This window comes from Theropithecus gelada, chromosome 8 (assembly GCF_003255815.1).
Source record: "Theropithecus gelada isolate Dixy chromosome 8, Tgel_1.0, whole genome shotgun sequence".
Classification (NCBI taxonomy): domain Eukaryota; kingdom Metazoa; phylum Chordata; class Mammalia; order Primates; family Cercopithecidae; genus Theropithecus; species Theropithecus gelada.
Genome location: NC_037676.1, coordinates 126147496 through 126161021, shown reverse-complemented (window position 1 = coordinate 126161021; position 13526 = coordinate 126147496).

The window sequence follows — 13526 nt, the reverse complement described above, 5'->3', positions numbered from 1 at the left end:
GAATTCTAAATAAACAGAATAAATGATGACTTGTTAGAAATGCATAGGAAACAAAATATTCATAGAGGCAAATAAAAGCCTTCCAATAAAAACTTTAAAACATCAATTATTTTATATATATGTATATATAAGTTAATCACAAAGGAGAACAGCAAATGAATGAAAATTAAAAGCAAAAACAAAGAGGAAACCAACCCCCAATTTTTCTCCTACTCAGTCAACTTTTGAGGCTAAAGTGTTACCCAGAGCCTAAACAAAACATGATAGATATTTTGCTCCCAGTTTACAAATTAATGTCTTTAAGTCCACCAATACCACTATATATTTTGTGCCATTAAGAAATTTGCTGTAGGCACATGACCAGTAAGTACTTTAGTGCTAGTATTACCTATGCAGAAGAGTAAATGGAGTATGGAACAAAGCAATGCAAACATTTATGAACAATGACTCCATGTTAAATCTGGCCTCATGCTTAACTATATTAAAAAAAGAATATTTCTCAATTTACCTTCAGCAAGACTAAGAGCTTTAACTATGAGCAATGTTAATTAGCCAAATTTCTCTAATTTTCTTTCTGGTTTTAAAGAATATTTTACTATCTAAACTTTTGTAACTTTGTTTTCTCTGGATGTTCACAAAGCTAGACATACAGAGAAACAAGAAAAAAACTACATATGACTTACACAGACCATCTCTAACATGCTTGGACTTTGTCTTGTCCTAAATTTTCTTTTCTTTATACCTTCCTTTCCAAAAACTTATCTTCATATTCATAACTTTCATCATCTCTCTCCCCTCTGCTTCCTGGTTACTTTCTTCTGTCATAAATAACCTTCTCAAGTCTGTAATTTAAATTAACTTTTAGATAACTTCTGAATTAGACACAATTATTTTTCTTACTACAAACACATCTCCTTTGGCACATTTTATATACAGAATTATGTATTAACTATAATTTTTTTGGTGTATGTATCTAATACTTATTTCCATTCTTTTTCTTTTTTGTATTAAGTATAATTCTTATCCTCAGTAACCTTAAATTGTTGTGAAACCCTAGGAAGCAAGAAATCCTGAACTATCAGATATTAGCATTTTATGGATGCAAATAATTCCACAACTTTTAGAAATATATTTCACCATACCATAACCCTTTTGTAATTGGAAATGACTCAGGCATCTAACGAGCAGCAACAATAATTTTAAGTTACGCAAAAAGTTCAACTAGAACACTTATTTATATTTTAGGTATTTTATCAGTTTATCTAGATTATTTATACATCATTTCCTTGTTATCTGTTTTATAACCTGTGAATATCAGGTATCCATCTAGTTAAGAACCTTAAAGTTAACTACATGGACATTCTCACCAATAATTCAGAAGATTTAGCTGTTTTCATTAAACCAACAACATTAAATTAGTCTTATTTATCAAAAAATTTGCACAAAGATCATTTTATTTTGGCTGGGTTTATGGTTTTATAACCTTCTGTGCCAAACCCTGATATCTCACAATTTTTAGCAAAGACAAATGTAAAACCCATACATAAATGTACGTGACAATTCTGAAGACATTTCTATGTTTATGTTGTCAATAATTTTAAAACCAACTTGTTTAGTAAAGATTTACTTAGGTCATGTGAACTTGACAATGGCTTGGACTTAATTTGTGAGACTCTTATTTGTAAGCCAATTTGGTAGACAAGACATAGGACATAATAAATGTACATACACATAAATGCATCTAGACATATACACACACATACACAAAGATCCAATAGCTTTTGCTTTGGAATTCTAGCCATGAGATAGCAGTACAAACAAACCAGTGTATGAACATGTTCACATGGCTGAACTTTGCTAGCCCAAATAAGTAATCCAGTGAAGGCTGTGAATCAAACTTTTGGGTGAAGCAGTTTCCAAGGCAGTTTGATTTTTAAAGGCCAAACCTCCCCAATCTCCAAAGAACACTGGGGCCAAACAGTACCAGAGAAGAACATCACCTGCAACCTACTAACCAGACCCAACCCTGCTTAGAACAGCAGCATAAACGCCTGAATATATGGAACTCCATCCCACTTTCCCATTCAACAGCAAGCTTCTGATTCCAAAGAATATTGGGGAAAAAGAGTATTACTAAAGAATATCAGGCCGGGCAAGGTGGCTCACACCTGTAGTCCCAGCACTTTGGGAGGCAGAGGCAGGTGGATCACAACAGGCCAGTTCAAGACCAGCCTGGCCAACACAGTGAAATCCCATCTGTACTAAAACTACAAAAATCAGCCAGGTGTGATGGTATGCACCTGTAGTTCCAGCTACTTGGGAGGCTAAGGCATAAGAATTGCTTGAACCCAGGAGGTGGAGGTTGCAGTGAGCCAAGATCGTGTCACTGTACTCCAGCATGGGAGACAGAGTGAGACTCTGTCAAAAAAAAACAAAAACAAAAACAAAAACAAAAAAAAAAAACCCACATTATCAGTTTACTGAATTTGAATTTCCCAAGACTGTATCAAACATACACACACGATCACCAAAACATAATCCAACTGCTGTAGTAACAAACAAGTCCCAAGAATGTCTAACCTGAAACAGTCTGGGTACTTGTTTCATCAAGACTAAGAGTTTTAACTATGAGCAATGTTAATTAGCCAGATTTCTTCAATTTTCTATCTGGTTTTAAAGAATACTGTCTAAACTTTTTCAACTTTTTATTTTATCTGGATGTGCACAAAGACAGAGAAGCGGGAAAAATACATATGACTTACACAGACCATCTATAACATGCTTGCAAACAAAACTTCTTTCAGAATTTCTCAAATTAAGAAGAGCTGATCCCACTCTCTGGGACTCACAAAAGACATTTACTTGCCCAGACACACACACAACAATTTCAAACAAGCCCCCAGAAGTATCTATACCAAAACAGGGTGCTTCCCTCTCTTCGTTGGACTTGTTCAACCTGCAAATGGAAATTCCTTTAAAAATTTCCCAAGTTGAGAGGAGCAGATCCCACTGCCTGGGCCCACAAAGGACACTCACCTATCTAGATGCAGATGTCAAATTTCAAAGGTAGTTCTTCCAAGGCAATCAGGAACACAGTTGGGGCCAGCTGTGGTGGGGCCAGAGCGAGATAGAAACTGACCTCCAGCCAAGATTAAATGGGCAGCTTTTTACAGGGCTTCTGAGACACCCAGCCCATGACAACCGAGCCAGGAGGGAACAAAATCTGTTCTCAAATCAGGGAACCAAAATCTGTTACCGAAACACCGGGGGTTTGGTCTAGAACCGGGGGTTCTGCTGCTCACCACACAGAAAGGCAATTACTGAGACAACGATTATTGCCAAGAAAGAAGGCTTTATTGGGTGCTGCAGCCAAGGAGGTGGGAGATCAGTCTCAAATCCATCTCCCTAACCAACTAAAATTAGGAGTTTACATAGCAGGGAAGAAATGTAACTATGTATGGGAAAACAGGAACTCAGGAAGGGTAAGGAAGCAATCTGATGAATCCCAGGCCTGGTGTCTCATTGTATGGATGTGATGATCTGGTGAGTTTCAGTTCTTTGATACCTTTTGAGAGGCCTGGCATCTCATTGTCTGAATCTGGTGAGTTTCAAGCTTTAAGACCAGAAGGGTCCATGTCTATGTTTGTTTAAAAAAAAAAAAAAACTATCTACGGGACTATACTAAACTGTCTATGAAACTATAGCTTCAATATTTGCATAAATACCTGACACTGGTAGGATAACCATTATTGTCCTCACAGATGTGAAGGCTAAGTCCCATTTATTCAACATATTTACATTAAGTGCCTCTCTAGGACACTTAACATACCAATGCCTGGCTCTAAGCATACAATGGTGAAGTGGAGCGACCATACAATTTATCATCCAAATCAGGACACATTAGAGAGTGAAAGAGGGGCTGAGACGATTGGAAATTAAGACTGTCTTAAAGAAACCACAATGTATGGTCTACAAAGTTTCTTAAAGAAACTACAATGTATGTTTTGTGTTGCTACAGCAGAATACCTGAGACTAGGTAATTTAAGAGATTTATGCGGCTCACAGTTCCACAAGCTGGCAAGTAGAAGGGGCATAAGGCTGGCATCTACTTGGCTTCTGGTGAGGGCTTTTGTGCTGGGTCAAGACAAGTCAGTAGGTCAAAGGGGAACCTGACACATGTGAGGGGCCAAAGATAAAGAGCTTCCATCCTTTATAACAACTCACTCTCTCAGTATAATCCATTCTTGTGAGAGCAAGAATTCACTCAACCCTGGAGAGAATGGCACCAAAGGCTCATAAAGAATCTACTCCCATAACCCAAACACCCTCCACTAGACCACACCTCCCAACACCACAACACTGGGGAGCAAACTTCAACATGAGTGTAGGTGGGGACACACCATATCCAAACCATAGCACCCTAAGAGTAAGACATAATTCTTGGTCTCAAAGACTCCAGGATTAGTGGAGAAGACATACAAGGAATTGGGCAATTATAATCCAAGTTGATATTGTCCTGATAGGGAAGTACAGAGTGTTAGGTGCACAAAGGAAGTACTCTGAACCCAGTCTCAAGGCAAATGTCAAAGGGAAGATACATTTTACTCATGTGAAGAAGTACATATGAACATCTGAGGAAGAGGAACAAAATGCACAGAGTCCCAGAAGTGAGAGAACATCACAATGTTTAGGAGCAAGTGTGTGAGGCCCAGAATGCAAGTGGGAGAGGAAGGTGATGAAAGATGGGACTGGAGAAGTAGCCAGGATGTGGCCATGGAGCCATGCTAAGACCTCATCCTGGGAAATTTCTTGCCCCTGGGCTCAAGAATGAGCATGGGCCACTGCCAGAACCCAGGTCTCCTGCCCATGGCCCAGCCTTTCTCCATTGCTGTGCATCAAGAAAGTCAGAGCCACATACTGATTACAACCACAGCTGTCTGGTTCCAAAGCTCACTCTGCCTCTTACTCACTGTGTGAAACTGAGCAGCTTCCTTAACCACTTTGTGGCTCAGTTTCCTCATCTGTAAAATAGTAATAATACCTACATCATAAGGTTGTTATGAGAATAAAATGAGTTAATATATATGAAGAATAATTATATCAGTGTCTGTCACTAGATGCAAACTAAATAAATGTTGGCTATTTACTATTAGTAGAGGAGAAACAGATGCAATATTACCTGTCATTAACCCCTTTATCAGTGCATGGTGGTCAAATGCATTTCTGAAGCAACAACTTGCTGAGAAAGAACGAGACACAAGACAGCAGCAGAAGCTTTGACAAAGGACAGATGACCAGAAATGTCCCAGGAGGGTAAGGCAAGAAGACAGGTAGACCATTCCTTGGCATGGAAAGAGGGAAAAAGAGAAAATCCACACTGCCATAGCAAGGTATCACAAACAGCATGGGCTAAACCAGCAGAAATTGATTCCTTCACAGTTCTGGAGGCTGGAAGTCCAAAACTAAGGTGCTGGGAGGGCTGTGTTTCCTCTGAAGGATGAAATCTCCCATCTCCTCTTTCTCGCTTCTGATGACTCCATCAGTCCTTGGTGTCCTGTGGCTTACAGCTGTGTCACTCCAGTTTCTGCCTCCATCTGTACATGGCCTTCTCTAGATCTCTGTTGGTTCTTTTCTCTTTTTTTGAGGGTACTCTAGTTGGATTTAGGGCCGACCTTAATGCAGGCTGGTGTCATCTTAATTAATTGCATCTGCAAAGACTCTGTTTTCAAATAGGGTTCCATTCTGAGGCTCTGGGTGGACACAATTCTACCCAGTGCAATGCCCAACCTCTGAGGCTTAGGTAAAAATGTATGCAGCAGATGGAACAGCAGAAAGGAAATGAGGAGGAGGGGATGGCAAGGCCAGCTGGGGCAGGGATTTCCAAGCTGCCTCACTGCAGGGTCGGCCATTCCCAATACCAACCCTGGGGGTTCCCTACACTCTGCTTGCATCCTTGTAAATAGTACTTCTTCTAAACTTCTCTTCCCATTTGAGCCTGCCATCTTGTTCCTCCTGGGACCTTGGCTAATACACACATCATTATAGCAGCATCTAGGATCCTCTGGCCCAGAAAAGCTGAAGCAAACTACCATGAAAGAATTCTAGAACCCTCCACAAGGCCAAAACAGCCTGCACTGTGGATGAGAGCAATTCTGCCTCTGCCTTTCTCTTCCCTCTGTCCTTCCCCAGGCACCTCCCCAGCCAAGCTGTGTGACACTGGAGAGGGACTGTGGCTTTGGGGCAGAGGACCTGTGTGGATCCCAGAGCTGCCCCTTAGCAGCTTCGTGGCTGGGAGCAAGTCACTTACTGCTTCACTTTCCTAATCTGCCCCATGGGGATAATTGTAACTCCATTCTAAGATTGGAGGACCATTTAGAGGGATAATATGTCCCACCTTCCCTGACACACCCACCCAGGAGAACACCATTACTCAACTCTGCAGCAGCACACACATGGTGTTCTTTGTGAATGGCACCCAGGGCACCTGGGCAGAAGTGGCAACACAGCACTAAAGCACAGTGGTGTGATCTGTAGTGCACACAGCCCTCCTTTTCCACTTCTCCAACAGCTCCAAAGAGCATGCACTGGTCTTTCCCAGTGTTGTATGTCATAGGAGCTCACTTAAAAATATATTTTAAAAACCATGTGCATGCCATGCTCTGAATGTATTCCCCCAAAACTCACAAGTTGAAACTTAACTACCAACATGATTGTATTAAGTATTGTAATATGAAGTATTAAGAGGTGAGGTCTTTAAAAGGTGATGAAGTCATGAGAACAGAGCCCTCATGAATGGGACTGATGACTTTATAAAAGAGTTGCAAGAGAGCTGCTTGTCCTTTTTATCCTTCAATCCCTGACACCATGTTCGTCCCCTCTGGAGGATGCAGCAAGAAGAAATCATCCCGGAAGCAGAGACTGAACCCTCACCAAACATTGAATCTACTGATGCCTTGTTCTTGGACTTCCCGGCCCCCAGAACTGTGAGAAATAAACTTCTATTGTTTGTAAATTGCCCAGTCTGTAGCATTTTTTTTTTATAGTAGCAAGAACAGCATAAAAGGACCTGAACAGACATCAGCCTGAATCTACCATTATTTTGTCCTCAAATTTCCCTGTCTCACAATTCTTATTCAACAAACATGAGTGAATAAAAATGTTTACTGTGTGTTTACTGTGCACACAAGGCCTTGTGTAAAGTTTCAGAGACTACTTAAAAACCAAGACTTGCTCTCAGCTGATTCCCTGGCCACTAACTAATGCCTGGCTTCCTCCAGGCTGTGATATGCCTGCATGACAATGCTTGTTTGCCCCCACTTCTTTCTTTTGAGGCAACCTGTAAAGCTAAATTCAGTTCAACATCCACGGAGCATCTCCTGGAGTCAGCCCTGGGCAAGACACACGGAATGCAAATGTAACAGCACAGCCCCACCTCTGTGCTCCTGCACTTGCCCATCCTTCTGACTAGAAGGCTTTTTCCTGGCTTCTTACCATTGCTCTTGCCTTCTCATTATTCATATCTCAGCTCAAATTTACCCCTGGATTTTTAAGGGTTTTTTTTTTTTTTTGTGGTGGTGGTGGTGAATTCTTTAATCAACTTTATTTTTTAAGAACAGTTGTAGGTTCACAGCAAACTTGAGAGAAGGTAGAGCATTCCTACATACCCCCAACCCCCACACATGCACAGCCTTCCCCATCATCAATATCCCTGCACCAGAATGGTTCACTTGTTAAAAATCAATGAACCTACACTGACATGTCATTATCGCCCAGAGTCCATAGTTTTTATTATGGTCTACTCTTGGTGGTGTACATTCTATGGGTATGGATCAATGTATAATGACATCTGTCCACCACAATAGTATCATGCGGAGTTGATTCACTGCCCTAGAAATCATCTGTGCTCTGACTATTCATAAACATTATTTTAGAAAGGCCTTTGATCACCCTATCTAAAAGGGCCCTTTTCTCATTTCCCTGTCATTTGTTTCATATCTATTTTATTTCCTTTAGAATACTTGGCACTATCTCAATGTTTCTTATTTTTGTATTGTGCTTATTATATGATACTCCCACTCTATCAGCTCTGTGAAGACATCTTGTCTATCCTGATCAACAGCTGTGTTCTCAATGCCTAGCATGTGGTCAGTGCTCAGTAAATACATATGAATGAATAAACCAGATAGATGTGGGCCCTGTTCCCAAAGAGAAATCGAAACCTCTGCACCCAACCAAGTAAGCACATCTCCATCTAGTTCTAACCCTAACTCTACTCTTCACTTATTACTCTGATTTCATCCATTCAGGGGCCACTAAGACAGATGGACATCAGGGAGCCAGGCAGCTGAGGGGCTTCACGTAGGTTTGCTCTTTTGGCTCGCTCCTTTGTTCTAAATGAAAATAAACAAACTTACGAGATAGTGAATCTAATCTCAAAATATCTTTGGGCATCAGGAACTTTATTTAAAAAAAAAAAAAAGTATGTGGTTTTGTGGGTCAGAGTTCCAGGGCAATCCCTTTGGGTTCCAATGTTCTTTAGGCAAATATCACATTCACATCAGATTTTCTTTCTTTGGTTCCCTCAAAGAATCCCCTAAATTAGTTGAAATCTGTAAGCCTTAAATTAAAAGAAGGATGATGCCATTTGATTATAATGGGATAGTTCAAATGGAGGTACAAAAGTGATGATAGAAAGGCTGTGAAACAGTGATTAGCTTTTAGCACCAGGATGTGAAAGAAATGGTGGATTACAAGCAGCTCAGTCCCTAAATTCTTAGCAGCTTTAGATGAGCTCCATGAATGTGCTCAATCGGCCCCACCAAGAAGGGGACCTGCGACTCCCTTTGCTCTGACACAACTGGAGAAAACAGAACTCATAATCCATGTCACTGATGGTCTGTTGGGACCTGCGGAAGAAATTGTCTCTTCTCCCCAGTAAGATGAGGCTGACTCAGCTCCTCAGGGACCTTCAGGCTGCCAGGTCAAGGCCCTTATTAAAATGGGCCACACAGGGTTTGGAGTGTTGAAGCTTTACCCTTTCACTTTCCTTTGTGTTGGTCTAAGATGGCTGGGAGGTGGCACTAAAGTTTGCTTTTTAAAAACTCATCCTTGGAAAGTCTACATTCTCTGGGCAAAAAGTCCACTTATTTAGAGGAAAAAGAATATTCTCTCAGTTTCACTTTTGGAATAGGAACTCACTCTTCATTCGAACTAAATATAATGTAAGTTAATACTCAAGAGTCTTAAAGGAAAGTCAAACTTAGAACAAAACTCAGAACATCAAAACAAAGGGAACATGTGCCCATTATTTGCCATAGGTGAATTGGGTACATTCTGCATTCTTGCCTTTCATCCCAACTCCCTAGCATCCCACCATTCCACCCTACCCTCATGAAGATTCATCAGGAAGACAACGATGTAGAGAAAAAACAATTTCTCCACAGAGGGTGAGGACTTTTTTAGTTCCTTCTTTCATTCACTTTTTTGAAATGTCAGTGTATTTTATGAAAAAACATTAATATCCCCAAGTGGGGAAAAGATATTACTTACATCTCTTAGCATTGAACTCTAATGAAACAATCTAATTAAATAAATAAGCAAAAGATAACTCTCAAATTACTCCCACGGTAAACAGTCACCATTGCACATGACTTGTCATTGCAACAGACATGATTACTTACAAGAGATCTTTCCCAAGGGGAAGGGTTTGGGGTTAAGCTGCAGGTGACATGCAATGAAGCTCAGCTTGCACAGCATCAAGTAACGGGCCAGGAGAGGTTCTAGACCTCAACTGGATCCAGTTATGTATGTTAGGCAAAGCTCCCAGAATTGCATCATAATTAATTGATCATCAGATGTCAGGCAGGAAATCCAGGGTCTCTATTTACATGATAGGAGCACAGCCATCATCTTGCTTTTAAACAAACCAGTGCAAGGAATCAGAGACAATGCTGTGTATTCACCATTCCATTTCCTTTTCCTGGGTACCCAAGAAGGCGGCTTTCCCAGACTCCCTTGTGGTTGAGTTGGACCTTTGCGGCTGAGTGCCACAAAATTGGGGCCATAGGCTGAAGTGATAGAAACCCCTTTAAGGCTGTCTGGCCATAAAATACCCTGGGTCAGCTTCCTTGATTTTTTTCCTGCCCCAAAGCTCAGTGGGTACTGGGTAGTGGGACCACTCAGTGGGAACTGGAGCAAATACGTTCTCTTTTCTGCAAAACTGGGAGATCAACTTCCATCACTGCTTGTCCCACTAAAGTCCCTCAAGATATTAACCTCAACTGAATAAACTGGACGTGAAGAAATGGCTGCTGTGGACAGAGGACATAAACAAGGTGCTGGGATAAAGCCAATTCCTGTGGATTGCCAGTTAAATGTCATGAAAAGAGCGGGAGTTAAATACAGTGGGAGTTAGAAGGCGGCTCAGTTGGTCTGTCAGTTGGTCAATCAGCTCGTCAACCAGTTGATCAGTTGGTTGGTTGATTTGATGAAGGAGAGCATCTGGGAAGAGTGGAGGGAAGTTGGGAACTGGAAGTTGGGAACTGGAAGTTGGTCGGGGAAGAGGGGATGTCCATGAGAAATTTCTTACCAAGAAAATTAATTTGGGGGATGCTTTCTCCGAGAACCTTAGGGATAATCATGATTTTCAAATAGCTTTAAAGTGACATGATCTAAAGCTGTGTTGTAACTCTCTTAATTTTACCTCCAATCCTTCAGTAGAGTTTGAATCTTGGAGGCAATGTCATGGTGAACAGGGGACAGCATGATCAGAAGTGCTGCCTGCCCACCGGCAACCTTAACCCATGGCAGTAAGGCAGCATCCAATGGACAAACAGCTTCCAAGATCCAAGAGATGCCCAGCAACATGTGCTCCCTGGCAGAGTTGGGAGTGGAGAGAGAACATATGACCCTGAGAGATGTGAGGTTAAACCTCCATTTTCCCAGCATATACTTCAGTGAGTGAATGTGTGTGTGTGTGTGTGTGTATGTGCATGCACAGGTGAGTGTTTCCCATAGTAGTGGACAAATACACATAAGATATTAGTGGCACTGGGATTATTTTTAAGTGACGTTAAATAATATTGATTCTGGCCAGGCACGGTGGTTCACGCCTGTAATCCCAGCACTTTGGGAGGCCAAGACGGGTGGATCACGAGGTCAGGAGATCGAGACCATCCTGACTAACATGGTGAAATCCCATCTCCACTAAAAATATAAAAAATTAGCCAGGCGTGGTGGCGGGCTCCTGTAGTCCCAGCTACTCGGGAGGCTGAGGCAGGAGAATCGCTTGAATCTGGGAGGCAGAGCTTGCAGTGAGCTGAGATTGCGCCACTGCAGTCCAGCCTGGGCAACAGAGTGAGACTCTATCTCAAAATAAATAAATAAAGAAAGAATATTGAATCTTTTTTTAAGAAAGGGTTTTACTTTGTTGCCCAGGCTGGAATGCAGTGGCACAATTAGAGCTCACTGCAGCTTTAAACCACTGGGCTCAACTGATCTTCCCACTTCAGCCTCTGGATGGCTAGGACTGTGGGAGCAAGCCATCACACCCAGCTAATTTATTATTTTTAAATTTGTGTAGAGATGGGGTCTTGCTATGTTGCCCTGCCTGGTTTGGCCTATTGAATCTTATGATAAGAAAATTATTAAGCACTCTCTTTCTCCCTTGATCCTTGTGGTTACATCAAAGGGAAAGTTTCATTTTAGTGCTACTGTATCCTTAGTGCTTAAACATTTGCTAATCTCACCTTTTAACAGAGAGAGAGTAGCCTCAGGCAAAGAGCCTAGCCCAGGCCATGGAATAGAGCTGGAATCTATTAACATTGTTTTGTTTCAATGCTTTCACTAAAAGTGAAAACATTTTTGTAACTAAAATATTGGTTTTCTATTTTTAGAATTGACAAAGTTTTCTTTTAAAATAAATACAGTTAAATATAAATGTTTATAAAAAGGTGGGAATAGGAAAAATAGTATTTGGACAAGGCAAAAAAAATATTTTATTAATGTACACACAGTTCTTGTTATGTGCCAACCACGATTCCACATGCGTCATAGATGTTAACTCGTTTATGCTCAGGATAAGGCTCAAGGGTAAGGAAACTTACTTAAGGTCACACAGCTAGTGCAGCGCAGGGCCTGCAGGGAGCACTAATGGTCGTCCTTCTCCTGAGATATGACTTCTACCCCCAGCCTCTCACAGTAGAAGTGACAAAAGTCAGAAATTATTGAAGTAGGGACAGTGGTGGCTCTCTGAGAGGTGATGGGTACATCAGAGGCTTGGGCCACAATGATGAAATTCGGGTGTTAATCAATTGCCCAATATTTCACTTACTCCTACCCAGAGATGGCTCCAGCCTCTCATGACTCTGACTCAGTGAACTCCTGCTTACACTTGGCCATGAAAGAGTTAAAAAGCATATTTGGGAGCAAAAAAAAGTCTCAAATGAGTCCCCCAATTTTCCCTGCCCTAATTCTCAGTAGTCAGCCAGCATAGCACGCGTCTTCCTGCCTCTCCTCTGGCCTACGTCCATTCTGGGAGGCTTTGGAACTGGGACATATCACATTACTGTACAGCCCCTTCCCTTCTTCCAGCTGTTTTTAATTCTAAGACTTGCCCTCTCTGGGAGAGTAACACACGGTGACTTAACAATTTTAAGCCTGACTTCTTAAAGGAGACCCTCCATTTTATTAGAATAAAACATTAAAGCAATCAGAGCATGCGACTGTTCACAATGCCAAAAAGATTTCTATAGAGCTCTCTCCCCCATCCCCCTTTGTTCATTGTATTTAGAACGATAAATCGACTTAAGTAAAGAACCACAATAATTTATCAGCTTCTACTATGACTGGTGATTCTTTTTCATAGTGATAAAAGCTTTTCTAGGGAAGGAAAAAAAAATCAATCTCACTGGAGTTAATAATTTCTTTCTTTTTTTTTTTTTTTTTTTTTTCGGAGGGACTGGTGGAGAAGCTGAAGTTAAAGGAAGCTTATTTCACATACATATTCCAGTGGATTTTTTGAACGATATGTTACGGAGGAATCTTGTAAAAATGCTAATCTGAGTCCTGAAAGACGTAGATTCAAGCAAGATGAGGCCACCAGTGAGAGTTCTCAGAGAACAGTTCCCCAAACTGCCTCTCGCAGCAGCAGAGGGGATGACGGCTTTCTCACGCCCACCGCTGGAAGGTGTTTGCCATGTCCCCCCACCTCATCTCACTCGATGCCAGTGCTGCCAGCTGCAAGCTCCCAAATTCCCCACAATTCCTTCTGAGCCCCACCTGGGTCCAGAGAACCCAGGCATGAGAGTCCAGGACCTTCACCATTTTATACAGAAAAATACCATCAACCAGAGAAAATTATTTTGCTATTTTGGAAGCACAGAGGAAATAGGACGTAGAAAAATATGATTAACAGAGGAGGGTTGGATAAAACCGTGGTGGTGAACAAAAAGAAGCCTCACACTTCCAGACAAATCTGGTGAATCAGCAATAATTTAAAAATAAATGAAAGGATGACTCTTGAGTGA